At 46.9% G+C, this 16,729-nt stretch overlaps 1 pseudogene across 1 annotated transcript; it reads left to right on the plus strand.

The window, feature by feature from the left end:
* Positions 1 to 8,872: 8,872 nt before the first annotated feature.
* LOC309793630 (NF-kappa-B inhibitor-interacting Ras-like protein 1) lies at positions 8,873 to 9,423 on the plus strand (annotated as a pseudogene). Its single transcript has one exon. The product of its transcript is annotated as an NF-kappa-B inhibitor-interacting Ras-like protein 1 (transcript).
* The last annotated feature ends 7,306 nt before the right edge of the window (positions 9,424 to 16,729 follow it).

Here is a 16,729-nt window from a genome sequence, read left to right on the forward strand (position 1 = left end):
CCTCAATATCTACCCAGAAATTTTCTGGAGGTAGTACTCTTTATTTTTTACTTTTTACTTTTGGCTGTGTTGGGTCTTCATTGCTGCACACAAGCTTTCTCTAGTTGCGGCGACAGGGGCTACTCTTCGTTGTGGTGCGTGGGCTTCTCATTGCGGTGGCTTCCTTTGTTGCAGAGCACAGGCTCTAGGGCATGCAGGCTTCAGTAATTGTGGCACATGGGCTCAGTAGCTGTGGCTTGTGGGCTCTAGAGCACTGGCTCAGTAGTTGTGGCACATGGGCCTAGTTGCTCCACGGCATGTGGGATCTTCCCAGATAAGGACTTGAACCTGTGTCCTCTGCATTGGTAGGCGGATTCTTAACCGCTGCGCCACCAGGGAAGCCCCTGGTTGTAGTACTCTTTTTTTTTTTTTTTTTTTTTTTACGGTACGCGGGCCTCTCACTGTTGTGGCCTCTCCCGTTGCGGAGCACAGGCTCCGGACGCGCAGGCTCAGCGGCCATGGCTCACGGGCCCAGCCGCTCCACGGCATGTGGGATCTTCCCGGACCCGGGCACGAACCCGTGTGCCCTGCATCAGCAGGCGGACTCTCAACCACTGCGCCACCGGGGAAGTGCCTGAGGTACTCTTTTTAAAATGGAGAAACTAAGCTTAAAACACTTGGTATCCATGATCAAGTCCAAATTCCTCAGCCAGATACGCACTAGCCTTCACTGCTTGGTCTCACTATCCATTTCTAGCCAAGAAGTAACAAATGAAGCATCCCTCTCCCCTCCCCAGTCCCATGGCAGACATTATTAATGACTCGGACGACTCTTCCCACTAAGCCCAGATTCAGCTTCAGAATCCTTCTCAACACACCACTACAAGCATCAGGGGCACCCAGACACCTGGGTGGGAAAAGGCGTGCCGCCCGCCTGTCCTGGCAGCTGCCTCGAGGCTGCAGTGTGAGTGCCACAACCTCGGAGCCTGCGTGCACTTCCTCCTTGCGCTGCCTCCTCTACCTACTCACCGCTGCCCAACACCAAGTTGCCTCCTTCATAAGATGGTCCAGCACAGCCAAGAGGCATGAATGTTGCCTTCATCTGCTTGAGGATTCTGCCCTGGGGCTGCCAGCACCAAGTTCCTCCTGAGCCCAGTGACTCTGGGAGGAACTCAGAACGGCGAGCACAACCTTCACTGATTTGTTTTTTAATCACAGGGGATGAGAGCTGAAAAGGGACATTATAAACCTGGGTTAGGCTTTATTCTGGACAAGCTTCTGCACCAAGACTCCCATGGCCTGGTTCAGCAGAGGCCGGGTTCCTCTGAAAGTTTGTCATTCTTAAAATATGTATGTGGCGAAGCTCCTAGATGGTCAAATCCTTTCTCCATCCCTAAGGGGCTGAGTCTTCCTTGTTGGTTATCCAAATATGGCTGTTTCTGATTTCATTGTCAAGGCCTGTGTCCTACACTCATCTACTCAATTTCTCAATCAATCAGTCATCAATACTGACACCTACAGAGTACCTGACCAACCTGGGCTGGTCCCGGGGGCAGAGAGGTGAACAAGCCACCTGGTCCATGCCCTTGTGGGGCTGACTTCCTGGTGCTACCGTCTGAAATCCGGGATGAGGCCCATCCAAGCGATTCCCTTGAAGAGCCATAGGATCTCCTGTTCTTAAACCCGAGGGCTCATGTCACCCCAAGCCCTGGCTCCCTACAGATCCCTCCACACTTCTCAGGGGTCCCCCCCTTCTCACGGCTCTCTCCACCTCCATCCCTGGGGACCTTGCTGTCTTCTGTGATTGTTTCCCCATGAAGCCTTCCACCAGTGCCCACTCCCTCTCCCCAGTCTACCCCACCCCTGTCAGTCCTGACAGGCACCGCATAGCTTTCCCCAGAGTCTTTCTCCCGGTCCCCACAGGGACACAAACGGAAGAAGGAGGATGACAAACTGGGAGAATCATGGACTCACACAAGATAGAGAGAGCAGGGAGTCCACTGAAATATATATTCGGTGTATGTTTTTTTTTTCAAGTTTAAGCCATTTAATTCATTAACAACTTTAAGTGAAATGCACACAGGAGGAACTGGTTCGATTCTCTCCTGTCAGCTGGAACATTCTGACACCTCTGGAGGGGCAGGATCTCCTGGGTGCAGCCCAGACCTGGAGAAACCACCCAGCGTTTGCCTTTGGTGGTGGCAGTGAGACCACGGTCAGAGCCGGTCACCTGGTGTTTTATGCGGCTTCATTTTCACAAGCCCGTAGCCTCAGCCCAGGGGCAGCTGGAGCCCAGAACCTGGGACCCGAGGGGTTGCACTCAAATCTCACCTCCTCTCCCTGCTGCCTGTGATTCCAGACAAGTCCCTTCACCTCCTGGGGCTTCTGTCCCCTGATCTGTAAATAGGGGTGAAGACCACGAGACCAGCCTCACGGGAGTGCTGTGCGGATCAAGCCAATATGTGCGCAGTGCTTACGACAGCATCTGCTGCTAGAAACACTTGGTAACAGGAGGGGAAATCAAGGCTCAGAGGGGAGGCTGTCAGCCCGAGGTCACACAGGAAGACAGGGGGCACAGTGCCCCTGAGCCAGCTCCCTCCACCACGCACTAGCTCCTGAGGCATGTCAGAGGCCACTGGCTCTCAGGTGAGGGGTTTCCTCTGTACCTGGGCATGGGGTCAAGACACGTAGGAAAGCGCCAGTGTTGATGCTGACCTTTGACCCATAGGGACCTGGGATCACTTGGCTTTGGACTGACTCCACCGTCAATCTCAGCACTAAAGCCCATCAATCCATCCCTGAATTCCTGAACCCTGGTCCAGCACGGGCCCTATTGCCTTCTTTATATTTTTATTTTTATTTTTTTCGGTACGTGAGCCTCTCACTGTTGTGGCCTCTCCCGTTGCGGAGCACAGGCTCCGGACGCGCAGGCTCAGCGGCCATGGATCACGGGCCCACCGGACCAGGGCACGAACCCGTGTCCCCTGCATCGGCAGGCAGACTCTCAACCACTGCGCCACCAGGGAAGCCCCCTATTGCCTTCTTTTAACATGCTGGCCTCACTTTTTTTTTTTTTTTTTTGCGGTGCGCGGGCCTCTCACTGTTGTGGCCTCTCCCGTTGCGGAGCACAAGCTCTGGACGCGCAGGCTCAGCGGCCATGGCTCACGGGCCTAGCCGCTCCGCGGCATGTGGGATCTTCCTGGACCGGGGCACGAACCCGTGTCCCCTGCATCGGCAGGCGGACTCTCAACCACTGTGCCACCAGGGAAGCCCACTGGCCTCACTTTTTACCATTTGCTTTTGGTGATCTGGGCCCCACTCCCTGAAGAACACTGCTGGCCTGCAGATTTCTGAGGTCCTAGGCCTGGCCCCTCTGAGAGGTGACTTGCAGAAGGGCATCCTCAGCACCTGGGCTGGGCTTTGTCTACTGTGCCACCAAGATCCCTGGTGTTTGCCCTCGGTCCCGTGCATCAGCTCTCTCCAGTGACTCAGCATGAGGCCAACTTAAGTCATCCTTCCTGCACCTGATGCCCGGCTCCCCCAGTGCTGCCTGGTTGCCCATGGTACCCTTGGTCCTTGACCCTTGGCCTTCTCTCAGCACCAGCAAGAAGTTTGTCTGGGATCAGCCCGCAGGGGTCCTAGGGCCCTCCCCTCAGTCCCGGCTGCTTGACCCTGAGCCATGATTGTTTCTTCCAAACTTCAGTGTCTGCGTCTGTGAAATGGTAATAACAACAGAAAACCCCACCTCACCAGCTGGGAGGGATTCTTGGATCCTCCGGAAAGCTCTCTCTGTGACTGCCTCGGACAATCTACTGGGACAACACCAACGATAAATGGTAGCTGTTGTTATTAGACCAGAGTTCACAGTTAGTCCACATGTTTCCATTTTCACACTTTTTGTAACAAAGAAGAAAAATATACATAGCATAACACTTATGAGCACAGAGGTGAGAGCTAGCAAAGTTTGGGTTCTACTTCTTGCCAATTGCGTGACCCTGCAGGAGTTTCCTTAAACCTCAGTGTTCATTTCTTCATCTGTAAAATTGAAAAATGATATCTAACTCATGAGCTTTGTGTTAAGATTAAAAGAGATAACGTATGAAAATGTCCTCTCCCAGTGTTGACAGAGAGTAAAAGGAAATCCATAAACAAGGTCATCACTGTTACTATGTTACCATTGTGTACAGGTAATTCCAGATGGTTGTTTCCATACTCTATTTATACTTTGTCATCCTGCTTTTTCCAATTTATGTTCCAGAATATTCCCATCATCATTAACATTATTGTACTGACTGTATAAATACTCTGTCTTTTAGGTGCTCATATGTCCTTTAACCAATTGGTCATGGTTGATTTCCTTTTTTCAATATTACAAACAGCTCCGGAATAGACATATGTGGGCAAATAGGTCCTCCAACATTGCGATTCTTTCCTTGAAATCAATTTCATGAAATGGGATTACTGCATCAAAATGCAATGCACAAGCACAAAATGCAATGCACATTTTTAGGTTTCTTGATGTACATTGATATTTTGGGTTCCAGAAAATTTATACAAATTTGCATTCTTGGGGATGTATACGAGGCTGCATGACACATCACTCCCTCCTCTGACTTACTAAGGAACTATCTGAGCCTCTCGACTCAGTTCTTTCTGCTCCCGCGTCATGGCATTCTCTTGTTTAGGGACAGTGCCCGTTTGTTGAGTCATTCACTCATTCACTCATTCATTTATTCATTCAATGCTTAATTCTCAACTTTCATGTTATTTGGCCTTTTTTTCTTTTTTTAAAAACAGCTTTGTTACAGTGCAATTTATATGCCACAAAAGGCACCTTTAGAAGTGTATAATTAAATAGTTATAGAGTTAGGCAAACCACAATCTAATTTTGGAATATTACCACCATGCCTGAAAAGAAACTCATGCCCCCTTACAGACACTACCCCTCCACGCGCCTCCCCAGCTTTGGCAACTTCTAATCTAAGTTCTGTCTCTGTAGATTACAGATATGCCTTTTCTGGACTTTTCTTATAAACAGGATTACACAATACATGACCTTTTGTGTCTGGTTTCTTTCACTTAAGCATGACATTTTTGACGTTAATCCTGTCCGCCAGCGTCTTCTTGATAAACCTTCTTCACTTGGCTTGCAAGACACTGAGTTTTTTGTTTCCCTACTATGCTAGTTATTCCTTCTCCTAGAGCTGGGACTTGGGGCAGTAAGTGAGATCTTCACCTTGGGAGCAAAATCGAAGGAGGTATTGAAAAATTCAGTCATCGAGATAAATAATATTTAACACAGTATTTCCAAAAAGTCAAAATGAACAAAAAACTCCACGATGAACAAAATATCAACATTTTAAATAAAGGCAGGATCTAGTGGGGGATGAGGGGGAAGCCAGTGAGGTGCGTTTTACAAGCGTAGAATCGGATCCTGAGACAAGGTTTTCCACCCACATTCTCTGAAAAACAGCCTTTGGCATCCTGTGGCCACTTTCCCTGCTTTAATTCTTCTTCCTAAACCTTTGTTACCCCTTGTCTGTCCCTTATGTGTTTACTTATTTGTGGAGTGTGTGTGAGGGCTGATGAATTTCAAAGAATGAGGCCAGATGAGCAGGTGCAGCCACGTCAAGGAGCAAAGAGTTCCTCTATCGTTTGGATTCTTCCCTTAGACTAGATTTCAATAAAGGAGCTACTGTGTCAAAATAAGCCCAATGCACAGTTCTAAGTTTCTCTTTTTAAAAAAAAATATTTATTTATTTATTTTTGCTGTGTTGGGTCTTCGTGGCTGCGCACACAGGCTTTCTCTAGTTGCGGCGAGCAGGACTACTCTTTGTTGCGATGCGCAGGCTCCTCATTGCGGTGGCTTCTCTTGTTGAGGGTTCTAGGCTCGCAGGCTTCAGTAGCTGTGGTGCGTGGGCTCAGTAGTTGTGGCTCGCGAACTTAGTTGCTCTGAGGCATGTGGGATCTTCCTGGACCAGGGCTCAAACCCGTGTCCCCTGCATTGGAGGCAGATTCTTAACCACTGCACCACCAGGGAAGCCCCTCTAAGTCTCTTGACGTCTGTCAATGTTTCACATCAGTGTTTCACCCAAGGACACAGAGAATGTCTCCTTCTCTCCAAAGAGCACATTGGACGACGAACTAAGAATCCTGAACTTTATTCATAAGCATGGAGGGCTTTTAGACAAAGGAGCACTGTGGTCCCCAAATCAGTATCAAACATCTGTTCACAGCACCAGAGAGAGGAGAAGATGCACTACAGCAGGGCTGACGAATGTTTTCTCTAAAGGGCCAGATGGTTTTCAGCTTTGTTAGCCATACAATCTGTTGCTACTATTCAACTCTACCACTGGAGCATGAGAGCAGCCTGAGATGTGTACATAGATGCGTGTGCCTGTGTTACAATAAATAAAGAAAACTTTATTTACAAAGACAGGCAGTGGGCCAGATTTGGCCCATGGGTCACAGTTTGCTGCCCCTGTTCTAGAGTGTTCATGTAAGCTCATGAAATCTCTGACTTAATGCTTAGTGCAGAGGCAGCCTGGAATGTCCCTCGGAACAGTTCTTAGCAGGAGTGCTTTACTAAGAACTTTCCCCAGACAATGTAAGTGCCACTCACAGAGCACCCTCACCCATGTGCAATGAGAGTTTGAGGAAGGATGGGTGGCGGGTGGCGAATGAGTACGTGAGTGAATGGATGACTGTCCATCAGCGAAGAACAGCTGAGGACACAGGGCAGGGGGAACTGGGGGGCATGCAAAGGCTGTTCCACGAAGACGACACTTCCTCTCCCTCTGCCTCTGTCTCGAGGAGTAACACCATCAAACCCCCTGCTGCTCCAGCAGGATAAGAGCTAGCTAACCTGTCCTCCTCCTCCTCCTGGAACCCCACATCCAGGTGATCCCATCTCAGAGGATGTCTCTACCTGGGTTCTCTGCATCCCCACCGCCATTCTCCCAAGCCAGGCTCTTGTCCTGTCCCACCTGGACATCAGCCTGGCTTCTGGTCTCCAGCCTCTTGTCTGATTCTCTATAGTATCCTCTGGGGTAATCTTTCCTGAAGGCAAACGGCATCGTCAGTTGTCTGCTCAAAAGCCTTCAGTGGCTCTCAGCTGTTTCTAGATTAAGTCTACATTTAGAGGAAGAAGGAAGAAAATAAGGCAAGAAGGAGGGAGAGGAGAAAGGGAGGGAGGGAGGGAGGACAAGCGTTCAGGAGAGCCCGTCCTGGGGCAGCACTGTGCCAGCAGCATCCCTGAATTGTCTCACTCTCCCCTCACCCCTCACGCCTGCCCCCATGACACACGAAGCCCTCACAGTCCTGCCCGGACACTGCACCCGCCTCTCCCAGCCAGGCGTGCCCTTCACCTGCCCTCTTTTTTTTTTTTTTTTTTTAACATCTTTATTGGAGTACAATTGCTTTGCAATGGTGTGTTAGTTTCTGCTGTATAACACAGTGAATCAGCTATACATATACCTATATCCCCATATCTCCTCCCTCTTGTGTCTCCCTCCCACCCTCCCTATCCCACCCCTCTAGGTGGTCACAAAGCACCCAGCGGATCTCCCTGTGTGATGCGGCTGCTTCCCACTAGCTATCTATTTTGCATTTGGTAGTGTATATATGTCCATGCCACTCTCTCACTTCGTCCCAGCTTACCCTTCCCCCTCCCCGTGTCCCTGTGCTCTCTTCACCTGACAGATTCCTACTCATTGTTTTAGGATTTGCCTCCAATCCAAATTTTCCAACGTAGCCTTCAGGGACAGCTTCAGGCAAGTTCCGTTTTCCCCTGGAGTCAAGAACGCTCCATTCCCATGCCTGGGGCCAGGCCCAGAGTGGACACCTAGCCAACAGAGTGTAATAGATCAATGCAATCAGCTTCTATTTTGGAGAACTGATATTGATCAGGATTTAATGGTAATTATTTATTTGTTTGCTTGACTCTTCAAAATTAATCCTTGAGTAAGCCCATCAGTACCTAATGCCAAGTGAAGAGACTGAAAGGGAAACAGCACCTCACCATACCATTTAGTAACCTGATTTCCAGGTTTCCTGCTCACTTCCCAAGAGAGACAAGTGACCTTTGAATACCTCTCTGCGCAAGTGCTTTCAGTGTTGTCTTGCTTACCCCTAGGACACCACAGCACTGTCATTCCCATGTTGTGGCTGAGCGACCTGACTCAGAGAAGTCAAGTAACTGTCTTAGGTCACACAGCCAGGAATTGTACTGATTGCTCTCAATCTTTCCCCACACCAGGCTGTTCCCAGATCCAAGAGAAACTAAACTGCCATTGTGGTGCTCTCTCTCCATCAGTGTGGTAACACTACAGAGCCACGCTCCCCTCTGAATTTTATAGGAGCAGGGGACAGGGGAGGTCTCCTAAACCAGCTGCTGCCTGTTGGCTTTCTGGCCTTTTAGAGGGTCTTGTGTTGGAAGAATCTGAAGAGGAAGAACATGATCTCCAGCATCAGAAGCCCTGAGATGGATTGGTTTGGAGTCTCCTAAAAGCATTGTAAGCAAGAGGCTTCTTGATGGACAGTATCCGGTGGCTGCTGATCTAGCCACAGACAAATCTCAGTTCAGTATGGCCTTTGCAGAGGCTAAATAGATTTCAGGTCATCCTACCTTTGTGGCTTGAGTGGGAGGGAGCTGAAGTCCCTCCTTGAAGACAGGGCTTAGGAGTGAAACCCTGACTTCATGGCATCATGGACCCAGGTTTTCGACATAGACCCCTGGTGTGCTATAGCATTGAAGCACCACCTATGATGATGATCTCTCCCTTTGGGGGTTGGGGGTGTCAGCCCCTCAGATCCTCTGCTTCTCACCGTGACTATTAGTTGTTGGCTTTCCAACATCCTAAGAGAAGATGGGAAAGGTCTGTAAGGTTGTGGTTTGTGGCTTGTTATCTGTGGGGAAAATGGCAATTTTGTAGTAGCTCCTTTATGGGAATCATCCTATTGGAATGGAGGACTGTGAAACAATGGAAGATGTGTATATGGCTTCAGTGGAAACAGATCGGGGAGTCAAGGGACAGTTACATCTTTACGACACCAGGGGCCTATAGGAAGGTGTGGAGCTGCTAAAGCATTATTTTTCATTTGCCGATGGCTTCGTTTTTCTGTACAGTGTGAATAACCTTGAATCCTTTCAAAGAGTGGAGCTTCTGAAGAAAGAAATTGATCAGTTCAAAGACAAAAAAAGAGGTGGCAATTGTGTTAGGAAACAAAACTGACCTTTCTGAGCAGAGACAAGGGGATGCCGAAGTGGCACAGCAGTGGGCCAGGAGCGAGAAGGTGCATCTGTGGGAGGTGACGGTCACAGACTGCAAGACCCTGATCGAGCTCTTAACCCTGCTAGCCCGCAAACTCTCCCAGCCCCAGAACGTAGCGAGCTTCCCTCTGCCTGGGAGGAGAAGCAAAGGCAACTACAGCTCTGAGAACTAAACCCTAGGGTGCACAACTGTCCCTTGAATAGTGACTGCCTCGAGGTGTCCGTGAGCTCATGTAAAACAGGCCATTTCTATCTAGGTTTGGTCCTTAGGAAACCCCTAGGGAAGTAATTTAATGCACTTTTAGTTATAATTCAGTTACTATTGCCTGACATGAAGTAATATATTTGCATTCTCCTTGTTTCAAACTTGTCCCTGAAATTAGCACCTTTGTTACCTATATTGTGTTGCATTTGTCAAGAGAATAAAATAAAGTTTGGGTGGTATGCACAGGTTAAAAAAAAAAAAAAGCACCAAGGCAAAAATCAACAAACCCACTCCTTCCAGCCCTGGTATTAGGTGAAATGCTGACTGATGCGGGCTGATGGGAAAGGGGGGCAGCCCAGAGGACTGTAGAGTTTTCAGATGTATGAATAATTTGAATAAAAATCGTTAGCAACATGCCATTTCTTCTATGCCAAGAATAGAGTCCTCCCTTTACAAATATCCTCAGGGGAGTGACTGTGATGGATAGATGCTGGGGTTTGTAAAGATGGATCCATTTTACTCAATGGGTGCCAAGGCGCTTGATAAATAAACCGACGATTATAAACCATCCCTTAAAACGTCAGGAAGGAAATACAGGAAAACATTCACAGTAGTTTCCAGGAATGTGCTAGTTTTGTTTCCTTCTCCTGTTCTTTTTTTTTTTTTTATTTTTGTAATCATGAAAATATGTTAAAGTGAAAATTAAACTTTATTTTAAAATAAGTGCTTACAATGAATTGCAACTTTTGAGTTGCCTCCCAATATGATGCAAAGCAGCCTAGACAATTTGCCAGACAATCCTCTGGAAACCATACAGTAGTCTCATTTGATGTCACATGTTCCGATCCGCTCTGTTAATATGTAATTTGAAATCCTTTTTTTTTTTTTTTGCTGTACGCGGGCCTCTCACTGTTGTGGCCTCTCCCGTTGCGGAGCACAGGCTCCGGATGCGCAGGCTCAGCGGCCATGGCTCACGGGCCCAGCCGCTCCGCGGCATTCGGGATCTTCCCGGACCGGGACACGAACCCGCGTCTCCTGCATCGGCAGGCGGACTCTCAAGCACTGTGCCACCAGGGAAGCCCTTTCTTTGTTTTAATGTCATCCTGGAAACATCCTCTGGGATGTAACACACACAAGAGAGTAGAACATCTGGAGTTTTTAAAGGACACTTAACCTTTTTCAATGACGTTACTGTGTCATCCATGTTACTGGATTCACACAACTACCTTCAATGTTTTAACATCCCCTTTTTATAGATGAGGGAACCAAAATGCCATTTATTTGTTACTACCTCATTCGCTTTTTCCACGTATTCATGAACTCTTTAATAAGCCCTTACTGAGGGTTGACTGCATTTGGCATTGTGTTGAGCATCACACACAACTGCTACCACCTGGGTGTATTCCAAGTTCTGAGAAGTTAAAATATGAAGTCATGCGTGTCTTAGAGTCAGTACAAAAGATCATTCTTGGCAGAGAGAAGACCAGAAGTCTGGCATCCGAGCTCTCAACACTGAGCTCCCCCAGAAAGCTGATCAGATTGCTTCTGATACTTAGAGCAGCGACAGCAGCTACAGCCCCAGAACACAAGGCAGCTACTCACCAGCTCTAGTCTCCCGCTAAGACCCGGCGCCAGAACTCCCCACATGAGACCTTCTGAGTGCAGGGCCAATCAGGAACATAATTCAAGCCACACATCATGCCCGGGAAGTTCCCACTGCCTGGCCTCTCCATCCTACCTCCCAGGTAGAGCTGGCCTTTTCAGAATTTCCCTGATGTGCTGTAGGCTTTTCAGTAATAATTCCCCCAGCCTGTTTTTCCAGTCTGTCAATCAGATTAGGGCTCCTTCCTGATTTGAGTGCAACCCTCCTCCTTCCACAGGGTGAAAAGTTAATTTCCTTAATGACTAAGTGTTTCACCATTCTAACCCAGGGTTTCTCAACCTTGGTGCTATTGTATTTTAGGCTGGATAATTCTGTGCGTTGTAGGATGTTTAGCAGCCTCCCTGCCCCTCTGCTCACTTGATGCCAATAGCAACCTTGCACCCCCATCTCCAATCCCTCACTCCCACCACGCTGTGACCACCAAAAATGTCTTCAGACAATCCTAAATGTCTCTTGAGGAGTAAAACCACCCCAGGGCTATTTCCATCTCTGTGCCTCTATTTCAGTTGGACCAAGCAATCTGTATTATTCTCCCTTAGCCTGAAAATCCTGTGCTTCCATAACACTCACTCTCTAGTCATGGTTTTACAAAGAAGAGTGGGACTGGGATGCTTTATTTATGATTGTGTTGAACAGGAGGCCAGTTTTCATTATGGCAGTGTACCAGTGTTCTCCGGTAAAACAGAACCATTAGGATGTGTGTGCCTATAGCAGGACCTGACCCATGTAATTCATGGAGGTGTAAGTCCAAATCCAAAAGGCAGGCTGGAGACCCGGGCAGATTTGCAGTCTAAGTCCAAAGGCAGTCTGCTTCAGAATTCTCTCTTGCTCAGAAGAGGTCAGTCTTATTTTTCTTAAGGTCCACCCATGTTATAGAGGGTAATGCTTTACTTGAAGTCTAGTGATTTAAATGTTAGTCTCACCCCAAAAAACACCTTCACAGAAACATCCAGAATGATGTTTGACCAAATACCTGGGCACTGTTGTCCAACCAATTTGACACCTAAAATTAATCATAACAGGCATCAGTGGATGAATTAATTCACAGCAAAGAGGGGGAGGATGCACTTAAGTGCACCTGGAATTTGGGGCCAGGCTTCCATGATTACCTCCTGAAAGGTCAATGTTATAGATGTCACACTGGGGCCATCAGTGGTTTTCAGACCTGGCCATTACACTCACCTGCCGAGCTTTGACAAGATGCCGATGTCAGAGCTACCCTTGGAAAGTCCAATCCACTTGGACTGAGGCGGGGCTCAGGCATTGATATGTTGTTAGAGATCCTTAGATATTCCTAGTGTGCAGCCAGGGCTGGGAGCCTCTGGGCTGAATGAACATTTGATCCCCCGCCTCACCCCCTGCTGGATCGCCCAGTGGAGATGAGCACGGGCTTTGCAGCAAAGTGCATTGGGTTTGAGTCCCACTTCCTTTCAAGGGAGTTACAAGCCGCTGGGATGGTCGTTTTACCTAAGGCTGTTGGTTAAGGAAGAAGATGCTTGGAAAGCACCTCGCTCAGTCCCTGGAGACATAACATCTGCCATATGTCAATATATGTCTGCTCCACCACCAAGCTTGGGATTAACAACCGGGGTGTCCCCTCCCTGTCATTTTAATGTTCCTGTTAAAATATAATAATAATCACACTTTGTCTAACATGTATCAAGCTTTGCGACAGATGCTGTGCTACAAGTAAGCAGTATGAATCTTCACAAAAGTCCTATGAAGAAGTTTCTTATAAATAAGAAAAAGTGAGGTACAGAGAGGTTAGGCTTCTCCAAGGCAGTCGCAAACCATCTGAGATTTATCTGACTCAGAAGGTTAAAGTTTTAAGGAACTTGCTTCAGGAGATGTAAATCAGGGTTACGGCCTCAGGGAAGAAGGAAACAAAACAAGGCATAGTTCCTACATGTTACCATTGTGTACCTAGAAAATCTAAGAAAATAGAAATAAAAATTCTTAGAATTAATTTGGGAGTTTAGCAAAAACTTGGTGCATATCTAAAACCCAGATATGTTCCTGGGGATTGTCAACATTCAGTGGAAATCATATGTGGAAATAAAGAGCTCATTCAGACACGGCCACCTAGGCAGTGAGATGCTTTTTGCCTCACTGTACCTGGGCACACTCAGATCCAAACTAATTTATTTAAACAAACCTGCTTCAGAGTTAAAAAAAATTTTAATTGTGAAGCAAAGGTTTAATTGTGAAAAAATCTTATATACATATTTATATATATATATCTTATGTATAATATATACATACACACACGCACACACATATATATATACACAATTGTATCTATATATATACAATTTTAAAAATAATTGAGTGAACACCCATATGACCACCTGGGCAGACACACTGTTAAGGAAGCCCCATGATCTGGCTTTCGTGTGCTCATGTGACTCATTCCCTTGAGCGTGGCTAGAACCTGTGACCTGCTTCTAAACATATGGAATATGGCAAACTATAAAACAGCTTCTTAATATATGTAACAAGAGCTCACACTGACCCTCCCAAGACTAAGAAATTCATATCTGGAAAAAGAAAAATAATAAATAGATTAAAAATGATCAGCTTCACTGATGCCAGTTGAATTGCGGTGCCATATTGGCCAAGTTGGTTTTGGAGTTAGGCTGAGTTATGATACCCAAAGTTGGCAAGAACAGAATAACACAGGCCCCTGATCACTGTGGAGAGGAACACAAATTAGTAGAATGCTGTCGGAGAGTAGTTTGGCAAAATAGTTCCCACGTCTTAAAAGTGTGCATAGTCTTTGTTCTACTTATTCATTTTTAATAATCTATCCAAAGGCAACAATCCTCAGTGCAATGACTGATGTGAAAACACGTTGATCAAGACATTTGCTCTGGCAAAAAATGGAAATCTGAAACTAGCCCCAAATGTGGAGGGCAGGGAAAGACCCAAGAACAAAGCAGACCACTCAGATTGGTAGGTGTCAGGCTTGATAAGCGAGAAAACTTACTTACGAGGCTTGTCTTGGGCAGCTGCAAGACCAGTAGATTTCTGCACCCACCGGCCAGAATCTTACAAGTTTACAAAGACCCCTTAACTGGGGTCAGTCACATACCCAGTTAGGGTAGCCTCAACTCCACATTTCTATTTCAAGGCTGTAGCCTTAGAGCACTTTTGGGAGCGGGGAAGGCAAGTGGAACACGCATTCCAAGGACAAGAGGAGGGGGCAGTGGTGGGGGACAGCCTCCAAGTGCCTGGGTCCAGCTCACGGGTCAGCTGGTGGTCACGTCTTCTTGATGACCTTATCCAACAAATATTAGAGGAATGATTACATATATTGTGCTCTAACCATCCACTTATTGGATAATATGCAGATATTAAGATGACATTTGCTTATAACTTTTAATGACAAGGACAAATTCTTATGGTTGAAAGTTAAAACAAACTAAAACAAGACAGGAATCCTTAGTAGACTCTTCCCACCAAAGCAACAGCAATTTTTCAGTGGAGTTGGACAGATCAGGGTCAAATCCCAGCTGCACCACCTATTTGCTGTGTACTTTTAGGGAGTTGCTGGATCCTTTCAAGCCTCGGGTGTGCTCCTAGGTTTGTTTTAGGGATCCAACGACATCACATAAGCAAAATAGCCTTACCTATTCTAGACACTTGGCGAATGTCACCTGACTGTTTTTGTTAATAACGCTGAATGTGGGGATTATGACACATGGAGAGAAGAGGACAGAATCAAAAATCATACGCAGACTGATTATGCGTTTAAAATACATATGTGCCCACTCAGAAGTAGAAGGATGGAAACAGCTGTTTTTTTAAAAATTTTATTTATTTATTTATTTTTGGCTGTGTTGGGTCTTCGTTTCTGCACAAGGGCTTTCTCTAGTTGCGGCAAGTGGGGGCCACTCTTCATCGTGGTGCGCGGGCCTCTCACTATCGCGGCCTCCCTTGTTGCGGAGCACAGGCTCCAGACGCGCAGGCTAAGTAATTGTGGCTCACGGGCCTAGCTGGTCCGCGGCATGTGGGATCTTCCCGGACCAGGGCTTGAACCCGTGTCCCCTGCATTGGCAGGCAGATTCTCAACCACTGCGCCACCAGGGAAGCCCCAAAACAGCTGGTTTTAATTTTTAATTTAAAAAAAAAGCAGAGAAGAGTTGCTGGTCTGTATTTCCCTGAGAGTGTGGCATCTGTCCGGGGTAGAGACTGTGACAATCTTGTTCACAGGATCCTAGTACCCGACCTTAAGAAGGGAGAAATCTCATGCCAACCTTATTCCCTAGTGAGAGCAGAAGTCTTGTAATATTCCAAGCCAGATGGGAAGTGGAGTGTGGTGTGCTTTGGGGCACAAAGCACCATCTGTGGACCATCTATACAGCCCACATCACTGGCAGTCAACCTTCAATGGGCATTCACACCACCAGGGATGCAAAATGCAGATCCCCACATACCCATACTGAGAGATTCTGATTTGGTAAGTCTGGAATGAGGCTGGAAGTGTGTTTGTGTGTGTTTGTGTGTGTGTATGTGTGTGAAACATATAGTAAAGTTTGTAAATCTTAAGCATAGGGCTCGATTCATATGTATATACCTATGAATATATGGTATGTACATAACCGTAGTATACCATAGGTAAATTCCATATAGGTATCTATCTACCGATCGACTGATTGACTGATCGATCAATCCATCTACCTATACATAGGTATATACCTGTATAATCATTATCCAGATCAAGATACAGGACAGTTTCAACACCCCAGATGCCCTTACCCACCTCTGCAGAAGGTAACCATTATTCTAACTTCTTTCAACTCAGATTCGCCTGTGCTTGAACTTCCTATAAAAGGAACCACGTAGGACTCCCTCTTTTGTGTCTAGGTTATCCTGTTCAACATCATGTTTATGAGTCTGTATCGGTAGTTCGTTGAATTTTATTGCTGAATATGGATAAGCCACAATTTATTCCTCTGTTCTCCTGTTGATGGGCACCTGTGTTGATCTCAGTTTGGGGCTCTTTTGAACAGCACTGCTCAAATGTTCCTATCCATTCTTTTGTTAGACATACAAGCTCCATTCTCTTGTATGTACTTAGGAGTGGGATTGATGGGCTACAGGGTGGGTATGTGTTTAATTTTGGTAGACACTGCCACACAGTGTAATCCACATTTTTATAAGGAATTTCTGATGCAGCTGGTCTTGGACCATACTGAAAAACACTACTTCGTTGAAAGCCCTATTTTTTTTTTTTTTGCGGTACGCGGGCCTCTCACTGCTGTGGCCTCTCCCCTTGCGGAGCACAGGCTCCGGACACACAGGCTCAGCGGCCATGGCTCACAGGCCCAGCCACTCCGCCGCACGTGGGATCCTCCCGGACCAGGGCACGAACCCGCGTCCCCTGCATCGGCAGGCGGACTCTCAACCACTGCGCCACCAGGGAAGCCCTGAAAGCCCTATTTTGTGAGCAAACATATTCCCTTTATCTCACCTTTCCTTGGGGTGTAAGTGCGGACAAACGTGCTTACATCGAGATACCAGCTAAGTGATTTGGAGAAGAGGAGAGAATGAGAAATTAATACCATCCCTTAGCACTGCCTGGGGACAAATATTTGCAATTTACTCTTTT

The sequence above is a fragment of the Mesoplodon mirus genome (assembly GCF_964341445.2).
Source record: "Mesoplodon mirus genome assembly, chromosome: 2".
Lineage (NCBI taxonomy): Eukaryota > Metazoa > Chordata > Mammalia > Artiodactyla > Ziphiidae > Mesoplodon > Mesoplodon mirus.